Genomic DNA, 12771 nt, shown 5'->3' on the forward strand with positions numbered 1-12771 from the left:
ACATCTTCCCATCTTAATGCACAACATATGTATGCCAGCTCTTTCCACACAGTAAATCAGCAAATATTTCATATTAATATTGTTCCCTCTGCTGTTTGAAACCTCAGGGAAGAATTCTCTGATGCCCACACCACCCAACGCTCGTACACTTTATTCTTTCATTCTCTATGCCTTTGGCCTCGTACTTGCCCCCAACTCAGTTGTGTAGTGGTTACTTATGTTGGAATTGTGTCTCTGACCATCGTGATCTGCTTTGGACACTTTGAGGGTTGTGACTGAGTAAGCTTGTGCTGGGTTTCCCCCTAGGGTATCCAGTAGATAACTGTCCACACAGACTGAATGCATTCAGAATAAGATGTTAGTCCTAAAACCTCTGTTAATCCACTTATTCAACAAATCAGTTTTCATTAAAAACAGATTGTTTACACTGCTTCATTTAATTCTCTGTTGTATTTCCCCTAGAGTCTGTCTAGAAAGGATTTTACTGTATGAGAACATTAGGGCCTCTGGGCACAGGGAGCTGATAAACAGGCCAAAAAGGTAGAGGCTTCCAGGTCCCAGTGAGAGAAAGAGGATAGAGGTGATCATGATAAAAATGTATTACATAAGTGATTTGAAAAGTAGAACTAGGGTTAGCATCTCTTGTAGGGTTGAGATCGGGATTATTAAATATAAAACAGGGATCTACATTTAGTATAGGATACAATCAAATTAGGAGGTCAAGGAGGCAAGAAGATTTGTACATGAATGGCTAAAATGAAGATTAGGGTTAAAATAGAGTTAATGCTGCTGTTCTGTGCTGATGCCAGAGTAAATGCTGAATCAAAGCCATTTGTGTTGGGACTAGAATAAAACTAGGATTTCCCTTTTTCTTATTTCATCAGCATGTATCCGAGAGAATTTGGTATTGTTGCCACTGCCATGGGGAAAGCTGGGAGACAGCATCTGTGAGATTAGGACCCCAGGAAACTTTACACATTTTTTGGAGATATTTCTTCATTCATTCACTCGCTCATTCATTCATTTATAGAACTAATTGGGGGCCAATTTTCTGCAACATTCTGGTCCTTGCTTCTATGAGTCTGAAATCCAGAGGGGGAGTTAAGCCAGGAACACACTACATGAACTACCAAAACTTCCTCCAGGCAGCTATGTTTCTTGTTCTCAGGGGATGCTTTGGAGCATCTGATAAACTCTTACTCCAGGGAAGCAAACCTCCTTCAGCTGGGGGGTCTAATAAATTAGACATATTTCTAGAGTGGGATGATTTCCTCAAAGTTTACTGAGAGATATGAGACTTCTCACCCGTGCTGGGGAGACACTATTTGTATTCAAGCACAGGGTTAAGAGCCTGGAGACTTGAATCAGCCCTCCTGGGTCCAAATGCCTGAAATTGTTAAGCTGCTACTAAATTCTGTGTCTCAGTTTCTGCATCTGAAAAAGGATGGCGATATTACCTGTTTCATAGTGTTGTAATAGAGATTAAATGAGTCAATGTGTGAAAATTACTTTAACTGGTACCTGGGATATCATAATCACTATATAAATACCTAATAATAACAATATGATAAATCACCTTTCTGAGCAAGAGTACAAACCCGATGACCTTAGAGAGGTCTTAGGTCAGGAGTCTGGAATGCCAGTTGTAATACCATATACTGCCAGTCGATGGCACCAAAGCCCACATTGTTAAAACTGTCCTGCCGGCATAAACATTTTGAGGTCTCCCTCTCCGTCTGAGCTGTTTTCGATTTGTGGGTGCAGTAGAAGATGAAACACTAGAACTGAAGAAGTTAAGCTTTCTACTAAGGCTCTGTTCTGAATTCCAGCCTAAGGATACTGAAATATTTGACGACGGTATGAAAGCAACAGTGTGTATTTGAGAAGTCGCCTGATGGAAGTCACCAGGCCTGGGTTTTAGTCCTAACACCGTATGTCCTTGGGCAAGTTTCTGAACCCCTGGACTTCAACTTCCCCCCTTCCTTGCTGTCATTTGGGGCATAAAATAGAACAACAATGCAAAACAGACACTTAAGGAAGTGGAAAAAAAACCCGAGGGAGAAGTAAAGAAACTATGGTAGAAATGAGAAGTGGAGGTAAAGAAATAGTAATGATGTGACAAGGAGGTGAGTTGGAAATGGAAATGATAAAATTGGGGAGATCACCATGGAGGTGAAATGTATGAAATACAAAATAGAGAAAATATTAAATTTGATTCATATGTTTCATACAGAGATAAGTACTTCCCCTTAGCACATTTTCAATCTCTGTGTCTCTGTGTCTCTCTCTCTGTCACACACACACACCCACACTCACACTTGCATGCATGCTCACACACGTGGCTGTCATCCATTTCTGTGACATGACGGATGTGAGGAGAGCAGAGGTGCGGGGAACACAGACTTCCTGACAAAACCATGAAGAAGTTGCTCTCACTTTTCACGCACATCAAGCAGTTCTTGCTCAGCTCTCCCTGGAGTCCTCGTCCTTCCCCAGCAGCCTCCTGAGTGCTCTCTTTACCTTCTTGTTCCTCAGGGTGTATATGAGAGGGTTAAGTGAAGGAGCGCCCACTGAACAGAAGAGACCAAAGAACTTGCCCCTCTTCTGGGCATAGGGATTTTGGGGCTGGAGGTAAACGGAAATGACTAAACTGTAGAAGATGGTGACCACAGTGAGATGGGAGGAGCAGGTCCCCAAAGCCTTTCTCCATGCTATGGTAGAGTTAATCCTCAGCACTGCCCAGGCAATGGCACCATAAGAGATAAGAATGAGGGCGAGTGGCATGACCAGGAAGATGACACTGGACACAGCTAACTGAATTTCATTGTAGGTGGTGTCTCCTCCTAACTACAATGAGGTACCACCTCACACCAATCAGAATGGCCATCATTAAACAGTCTATAAATAACTAATGCTGGAGAGGGTGTGGAGAAAAGGGAATCCTCCTACACTGCTGGTGGAAAACACTATGGAGGTTCCTGAGAAAACTAAATAAAAACTGAATTACCATGTGATCTAACAATTCCACTCCTGGGCATATATCTGGACAAAACTATAATCAAAAAGATACATGCACCCCATGTTCATAGCAGCACTATTTACAATAGCCAAGACATGGAAACAACCTAAATAGTCCACTGTATATTACTGCAGTGATGCTATCTATAGACTGTAGACAAGTGGTGACACCTAAAATAAGAGACTGGTATACACATGGGTTTTTTCAGTGATCATACAACAGATATTTATTAAACATGAATCATATGTCACTGTGTTCTAGGGATAACTACAGTCCCTCGCTTCATAAAGCTCACATTCTAGCACAATGCTTCTCAAACCCTTTTCTCTTCTGTACCCTACACATTTACTCAAACATAAAGTCAAATATTTTATTCCCATTTTATCTCTGACCCTACTCTCACAACACCCTGTACCTGCTTCTATCACAGTATTCATCACACTGGACTGTTATCACAGATGTCCTAGTCTGTTTCCCCAACCAGACTGAAGTACCTTGAGGGCAGGAGCCAAACGTCCTTCAACTTTATATCTCTACTGCCCAGAATAATTATCTGGCACTAAAAATATATTCAACAAATGTTGTATGAATGAATGCATGAATTAAATGCATGAATAAATAAATGAATGAATTGTTTAGCATCTGCTCCAGATGTACAAGGGGCTGACAAGGAAAGCTGGCCCTATAATACTGAGGGCTGGCCTCTCCTCCCATAGATATATCAGGTATAATACAGCCCAATGTTCACTTAGTTCTATTTTTTTTTAATATTCATATGTATAACAACTAAAAATCAGTTCTTGGTACCATAATTTCAAAGATATGCTCTGGCTCCTTTTCCACCAGAACTCACCTTATAAACAGGATGACTGCTAGCTCCCCACCTCTCTTTTGCAGGACCCAAGAAAAAGGAATGACGTTTTCAGGCTGGATGACTATGGGCCAATGTTGAATAACTGGTGAATCGAAAGCTGATGCCAAAATCTCACATGACAAGCTCTGCCCTTCCTGGGCACTGGATGGAACCTAGATGTAGGAATGTCATCAAAGGGAAAAGCAAAAGGGATTATTTACATGTTAAAATTAAAATCCTAGGAAAGATATGACAGCGCAATCTCTCTGGACTACAGAGAAAGGGAAAATCCAATTCTCATTCCATTTTATAAAAGACAGAGGAAACGCACAGTCTTTCCTACAAAAGCATGCAACTTTAAAGACTATCAATACAGTCAATAACAAAGAGGTTAAGGAAGAAACTCAATTGAAGCACTTAGACACTATTTTCTTTAGCCCTTAAGAAAACCACATCATTCACTGTTTCTCTTCCCTGGCCAGTAGAAACACTGCCTCCTCTTACCCATTCTTCTCCATCCAGATCTCGCTCTTCATCTCCCATCACTACTGTGACCTTCTCTCTGCTAGGTGAATCATGTACCCACATCCAGTCCCATCTCTCTCCAGGTAGGACTTCCAGGGCCTGCTGCTCAGGACAGGTCTCCTCAAGGGGGCCAAACCCCTGTGAACACCCATCAGAAGTAACTACCTTCTCCCAGTGACTGACATTTTGAGCCCACGGGCAGGAGCTGCTCTGCACTTTTTTTGCCCATTGGCAGTATGGCTTTAGATACCAGTGAAGTTCAGTGGCTCCACTCTGCATGTTAGGTTACTGGCCTGAAAGAAAAGGGCAGGAAAAAAAGAGAGAGGGAGGGAGGGAAAGTCATGAATGGGAGTAGCACCACATCAACAAAAATCACAAAGAACCAAGCAGCCCGACGGGGAAAGAAACTGGCAAAGAGGAAGGAAGTTAAAGCTCTGATGAGAGTTTCAGAATTCGTGAGAAAAGCCTAAGAGCACCATATCGTTTGGGTTTCCTCTCCTCACCTTACCAGCTATGCGACTGTGGGTAAGCTTTTAGCATATCTAGGCTTCAAGTTGCCTATCTAAAAAGTGGGGTAGTGATAGTACCTACCTCATTGGGTTGTTTGAGAATTAAACGAATGAATATCAATATGTATACTACACTTAGGACAAGCCCTGACCCAGAATAAGCGCTATATTCACCAGTTTGCCAAATAAAAAAACTTTAATTGTAATATTAAAGGATGGCGTAAAGGAGGAGGAGAAGGAGAGAAAAACAGATTAGAAGAGGTAAAGATAAAATATGCTCCAGCAGGCGGGCCCTCCTACGTCCCAACCCATCCAATCCCACCTCCGACCGCAGGCCCCGCCCCTCCCCAGAAGGCCAGCGAGGGGCTCCCGCCAGAACCCCGGGCAGGGCCTCACAGACCTGCCCCGCAACCTCACCTTCTCCGCCGACCTTGCGGGTCCTGCTTTCTCCGCGGTGGGGCCGAAGGAGCGCAAAGGCCTCCTCAGATGAGGTCCGAAAAACCCCACCCGCACCTCAGAGACGAGGGGCTGAACTCCAAAGTGCAGACAGAGCCTTTCTATTCCGCGGTCTCCATGGTAACGCGCGGCTCGCCCTTCTAGGACCCCCGGAGGACTCTTCTCTTTGGTCCAGCACTACAAACCCTGAGAAGCTGGACGGTTCCGGTCCCTGCTTGCTAGTTTGGACCTGTTGCCACTTGGAGAACAGATGAGCTTGAATATGAAATTGATCTTCTTCAGCGTGTGAAGAGGGAAAACAACGAAAGAAAATGGAAGCACGAGTTAATCAGAATTACGTGAACGTAAGCTCCACCACGCAGAGATCTTTAACTGTTTTGTTCATTCCTGTATCCCAAGCTCTTATAACAGTTGCTGAAGAAATTCTTGTTAAATGAATGAATTGAAACGATTCTGAAAAAATATTGCTGCAAAGCATCATTGACTAATATCAGTATTTGCCTCTGATCAGTAGCTTTATTTAAAAGAGAACTATGTGTCACATACATTTAAATATCTTATAATTTGGGGATTATGAAAACCCACAAGCATGCATTATAAGTAATGTATGCTGTATTTTCCAAAATATTATATTTCTAAAGTATTATATTTTTCTATAATATATTTTCAGTATGTTATATTTCAGTATAATGATTAGCAGTAGAAACTTGAAGAGAAGTAATTAAGTTAATTACTTAAGTAATTAAGATAAGCACAAAAGATATATTTAAAAATTTGAGGACGTGGCAAATACTTTTTAGGTTATTCTTTCCTACACTAGAATATGAACTGGCTAGCATAAAATTATGGGACATAACCTTTTTAGAAGGGGAAACTCCAAGAAAATTATTTCAAAAAGACAGCCAATATAAACAAAATGAAATCCATAAACTCAAGGACAAAAAACAAATACTTGCTAAAGTTCTGAGTTGAACTGAAAAAGTAATCAGAATAATGAACAAGACTGTTGGAAGGAAAATGAAAAATACCTGTGACAGATAAGATGAATGAGCTAAGGATACATTTTTCATTAAGGATATATCTCAAAACCATGAAGTTGAGTATGTACAAAGTACATAATAACCTCTATGAAGCATTCTTGCCAAAAATATTGAACCTAAATCAAATCAAACCTTTCAAACTTAAATATGTACAGAGTGAAACTATTTGTATAAAATTAGGGAAACGTAAATTATACTATAAAATGTTTATGGCTACCCACATATGTACTAAAAATATATAAACATGCATCGGAATAATAACATCAATATCAAGATAGTAGTTAACCTGAGAAGGAAGAGGAGAGGAATTGGAGCGGAGTAGACAAGGGGATATAATTATATCTGTAATATTTATATCTTAAGATAGATGTTAAGTGTTTTTTTATTATTGTTTTGTATGCCTGAAATGTTTGTTATTTTTTTTAAAAAGCCCCTGGAAATGAATTTGGTAATTTCAACAGACAGCAGAGGGGCCATAGAATAACTTAACACCAATCAGGCTTCTGTTTCTCCATCAAGGATCATGACCTTCAAATTGGGAATGGTAGGACAAACATTAATATGAGGAAATTATATTTCAGGACGTACAAGGAGATAGTAAAAGAGTAACTACTTGCCTTAAATGAGTGCAAGTCTTCGTACCCAGATAAAATTGCTTGAAGGATCCCGAATTTCAGGCAGATTAGCCACAGGGCCCCTGGAGGCCATTTTTAAGGAGTGTGACTCATGACTAAGACTGGCAAATATCCAACTTTTCAAAAACTGAAAAAAGATGAACTGTGGAATTAGGCTGAAAAGCTTGACATGGATCCCTGGCAAAATTCCAGCATTAATTATTTTAGGAGATTATTTATGAGGTTTTATGAGATTGGGGTTAACCAAGAAAAATGTAAATAAATTATATCTCAATTGGACTAGATTATTAAAGTCATATACTAAGGATCTGCTGTGGAAGTAAAGTATCTTCATATCAGCAAAGGTTATAGCAAAGCCTCTCATAAATATACCCTGTGAGTATATGTGTACTGGATGCTAGTACTGTTAAGTAGATTGATATCAGGAAGAAAGACTACAGTCTGAAGAGTGGGTGACCATACATAGCATCTTTCCTGCAGCCTCTTGCTCAGTGCCTTTGTGCAGTATTCACTGAACTCAGTTTCAGAATTAGGGATCAGTCTAATCAAAACCCAATTTCCTTTAGAGGAGAAGAATACATTTGTATTAAATTGGAGGATTGAAGGAATTTTTTTAATATAATGATCATTATTTAGCAATTATTATGAGCCAGGCACTTTCATAAACCGTATATTGTACTTTCACTCTCACAATGAGCTGAGATTAAAGGATTTATTGTTACTGTTTTACAGATGCAAAGGAGTTAAATGACTTGACCAAAATATCAAGCTAGTGAGTGGCAGAGCCAGGAATCAGGTCTTCAGAACATAAGATTGATGAACTTTCCATAATACCATTTTATAACTAATGTGCCTAGTACTCTCTAACCTCTTTTGTTTTTGAATAAATAAAAGCCCTGATCAGGCTGGAGGGACTGCTTTTTATCAAAATAGCCCAAGTGTGAGATCCAAGACTCTGGAGTCATTAGTTTCTCTTCTAATTTTATCCTCCTTTGTAGTTTTAGACAAAATTATAATCTCTTGGCCCTCAGGTTTCTCAAGTGTGAAATGAACGAATTGTACTTGGTCATCACTGTGGTATCTTTCAGACTTGCAATTCTATTATTCTAATGATGAAATTTGATGCCAGGTGATGTGTTAAATGATTTCTGTATATTGTCTCATTTAATCCTCATAACGACTCTGAAAATTAGATATTCACCCTGGACCTATTTTACAGTTGGGGAAACTGGGGCACGATGTATACCTTGCTTAGGTTCTTATGCACACAGGTACCAAGTGGTTTAGCCTGGATTCAATCCCATAATTAATTTTATTTCATTTTGATAAGCTTTAAAAGAAGTTATGACCAGTCACAAAGCTATGCAATCACTCTTCCCTCTGAAAGGAACCAGGACTCCTTGGAGAAATGGCTGATTCCAGGTCTGGAGCAGGAAATATACAAAATGAGCCTGAAATATCTTGTGCTGCCAGAAGGCAAGAAAACCATCAAAGACTCTTAGAGTTAGATGAAAGGGCACAGGAAATAAAATAAAGGGACTCCCACTGGCCAAAGATGGAATCATTTGAACATCAAGAAGAAAAAGAAAAAAAAAAAAAAGAAAAGTGCAATTGATTACGAGTCCTTGAATGTTCTTTAAAAATCCATGAGTTAATGATGCTCAGAAAGAGGAAACAACAAAAAATATTAGTTACCAATTGCTGCATAACAAATTACCCCCAAATTTAGAATTGAATATTTATTCTCTCACAGTCTCTACAGGTCAGGAATCTGAGAGCAGTTTAGGGGTTGGTTCTAGTTCTGTCTTAAGGTTGCAGCCAAGATGTTGACCCAGGCTGCAGTCAACTGAAGGCTTGACAGGGAGCTGACGGATCCACTTCTAGACTCACTCATATGGCTGTTGGCAGGAGGCTTTAGTTCCTCACCACCTGGGTCTCACTTTTCAGCCTGGCAGCTGGCTTCCCCTAGAGTGAGTGATCTGAGAGAAAGGGAAAAAAAGAGAGACCAAGATAGAAGCCACAGTTTCTTTTTCTTCTTCTTTTTTTTTTTATTGGGGTACAGTTGCTTTACAATGTTGTGTGTGTTTCTGCTGTATCAGCTGTGTATATACATATATCCCCTGTTTTTTGGATTTCCTTCCCATTTAGGTCACCACAGAGCATTGAGTAGAGTTCCCTGTGCTATACAGTAGATTGTCATTAGTTATCTAGTTTATACATAGTATCAATAGTGTAGATATGTCAATCCCAACCTCCCAATTCATCCCACCCCTCCTTTCCCCCCTTGATGTCCATATGTCTATGTCTCTATTTCTGCTTTGCACATAGGTTCATCTGTACCATTTTTCTAGATTCCACATATATGCATTAATATACGATATCTGTTTTTCTGACTTACTTCACTCTGTATGACAGTCTCTAGGTCCATCCATGTCTCTGCAAATGGCACAATTTCGTTCTTTTTTATAGTTGGGTAATATTCCATTGTATATATGTACCACATCTTCTTTATGCACTCTTCTGTTGATGGACATTTGGGTTGCTTCCATGTCCTGGCTATTGTAAACAGTGCTTCAGTGAACACTGGGGTGCCACAGTTTCTTTTATTACCTAATATTAGAAGTAATAGAACATCATTTCTGCCATACTCAATTGGTCACACAAACCAACACTGGTAAAATGTAGGAAGGAGATACACAAGAGTATGAATACTCGAAGGCAGTGCTCATTGATGGCCATTTTGAAGAATGGCTAATGTATCAGTGGCCTTGGCACCTAGGGCACAACTTTTTACTCTGAAAATTAGCAATTAAACAGAAAAGTAAACATTTATTTTGTCTTTCCTGTTTGAACTGACATTTCAGGATAACCAAATAACCCTGAATTGATAGGTTAATGAGATAAAATCCTTGTTTAAAAAGGAATTCCGGGCTTCCCTGGTGGCGCAGTGGTTGAGCGTCCACCTGCCGATGCAGGGGGCGCGGGTTCGTGCCCCGGTCCGGGAAGATCCCATATGCCGCGGAGCGGCTGGGCCCGTGAGCCATGGCCGTTGAGCCTGCGCGTCCGGAGCCTGTGCTCCGCAACGGGAGAGGCCACAACAGTGAGAGGCCCGCGTACCACAAAAATAAATAAATAAATAAAACAAACAAAAAAGAAATTCCAACTCATACATGTGAAAAAAATATTGAATTAGAAAATCCCAGTTCTGCAATAAAATGGTTGATTCAGGCAAAGATCATCAGTGGATGAAACCACCAGATAAAAGGTTGATGAGGAGCTTTACATGGAGGGATCCAACTAGCAAGTGCTGATTCATTGATCAATCTTAGCATCACAAAGAGTGAAATAATGACATTATATGCCTCCTGATATAAAGCAAAAAGAAGTACGTAGCACCACGTAAGAATGCTTACCCATAAAGGTAAACCAAACTCTAAACCTTTAGAGCTAACATCTAGTTAACAAATAGAAGGCTAGAAAAACAAATCATTAAATGAGGATGCAAACAGACAAAGCCAGCATGTGGAACATTCAGGACAAATGACCCAATTTACTCAATGCGGGGAAAAGTGAAAGATGGAGGAGCTATTCTAGATCTAAATTAAAAGAGGATTAAGAGAAATAACCAAATAAAGTATGTAGACTTTAGATCTTTATTCAAAAAACCAGCGTATTTTATATATTTGGGAGATTTTAATATGGACTCAGTATTAGATGGTACCCAGGAATTATTTTAATTTTGTTAGGTGGGATAATGACATTGTGGTTCTGTTTTAAGAGATGCATTCTGAAGAACAGGAAATAACACGTTTGGAGTCTGCGGAGGCTTTCTAGGGAAATTCCTCGACCAGCGAGTTGAGGTTTCCTAGAAAGTCACCGGAAATGATTATTGAAGGACTAGGAAGTGGAGCTAGAATAGGTTTCTCTATTTTCTCGTTTTTAGAGGAGAATGTCGGCGGGAAGGTCTGTGTCTTCAGCCAGCGTGGGACGGGACTTTAGCCGAGGGGCTCCCAAGCTGCCACTGGTGTCTCCGAAACCGCCGAGGTGCGGCTGGGAGGACCCTGGCACCACCACCTGGTTCACTTAAATACACCCCTTCCCTGGGGCCCGGGACGGCTGGCGGGGACGGGGCGGGGCTTTGGAGCCCGGTCCGCCGGGAGCTGGGGACCGCCGCGGGTTCCTGCCAAACAAGGGCTTTTTCCTCCTGCATTCCTAACTCCCTCCCGCTCTTCTTGGCTCTCAGCAGCCTCTTACCCTTTTTTTTTTTTTTTTCATTTATTTTCCTCCCCAGCATCCACTCGTACATTCATTCATTCAGCCAATTTCTAGCTGAGCGCCTACTGGTGCAGGCACTGTTTTAGAAGTTGGGAATACAGCAGTGAACAAAATAGACAAAAATCCCTGCCATCAAAAGCCTGGGAGCCTACATTTTAGTGAAGGAGAGATCTACAATAAACAATAGAAAGAATATAAGTTAACTTATGCACCATGTTGGAAAGTGATAAAGTGCTATATAGGAAGGTAAGGCATGTCAGGATTGGAAGGAGGGGGTAGGCTGTAATTTTAAATAGGGGACCTAGAGTAGGTTTCCTTGGGAGGATTATGTACAAGCAAACAGTTGAAGGAAGCAAGATTATTCATCGTGAGGGTAGCTTGAGGTGGAGGGGACAGCCAGTACAAAGGCCCTAAAATGGAAATGTGCCTAAAAAGGAAGAGAAAGGTCTGTGTGACTGAAGAGGGTTGAATGAGGGGGAGAATAGTAGGAGAGGTAATAGCACACCCTATAGACTTGTATGCCATTGTAAGGACTTAAGCTTTTATTTTGAATGAACAAGAGAGACTCAAAAGGCACATTCTTTAGGGCCTTTTATGTTACTCTTTATTTTGAGTAAGATGGACCCATTGAGGGGTTTTAAGCAGAGAGATGAAATAATCCAACTTAAGTTTTAAATGGCCTACTCTGTTGTATTGAGGATAGAAGCAGGAGACCAGCTGGATGGCTAACGTAATACTGTAGGGCAATGCAGACAATGGTGGCTTGGGACAAGATAGTGGCAGTGGAGGTTGTATTCTGGATATATTATCATTTTCAGTTTATCTTCCCCTGCTCCCTCATCTCCCATAGATACCTCAGATTCTCTGATTCCTTCTTTTTGCTTTGGTCACATTCCTCTGTTTTCTCCTCCCTTCATCGAATATGCAGGAAAATAAGGTATGGATTACCACTAGCTTAGTACTGCTGATGAACCCCAAATCCAGGGCAGTATTTGACACATCAAGCCAAAAAGCAGCTGCCCTGTGGGTCAGGAGAGGCCCTTTGGCTGGCACCACCAAGGCTTAAATCCCTGAAAGGAGGCTGGTATCCACTGGAGCCACTTCAAACTGGTCCAGGCAAAGCCACGATTGACTTGGAGCTGGATCCAACCAGCAGAGAAGAAACTGGGACAGTGTTAGAAGACTGGAAAAGAAAGCTGGGTAAAAAGATGCAGCAGGTAAAAAGAGGAGTGTCTGCAGTATATCACAAAGAGGAAGAACCGAGCCCAAGAAAGGAGGAAAGCAGTGGGAGTGTGGTGGGCCTGGATTGACCTTGTGGAAGTGTTCTCCTTCAAAGTACTTTTTTTCTTGGATGGCCTGGTGATCATTTTACATTATAGAACAATTGGATGCCATTTCTGTTTTTCATAAGGTATATCAGGGACTGAGTCCCTGATTTTCTCACCCCTCTTGGTAGTTC

General features: G+C 40.9%; 1 pseudogene; it reads left to right on the forward strand.

The window, feature by feature from the left end:
* The first annotated feature begins 5260 nt into the window (after positions 1-5260).
* LOC116762187 overlaps positions 5261-12771 on the forward strand; it is a 382117-nt pseudogene continuing 374606 nt past the window's right edge.

Source organism: Phocoena sinus, chromosome 11 (assembly GCF_008692025.1).
Source record: "Phocoena sinus isolate mPhoSin1 chromosome 11, mPhoSin1.pri, whole genome shotgun sequence".
In the NCBI taxonomy this organism is placed as follows: domain Eukaryota; kingdom Metazoa; phylum Chordata; class Mammalia; order Artiodactyla; family Phocoenidae; genus Phocoena; species Phocoena sinus.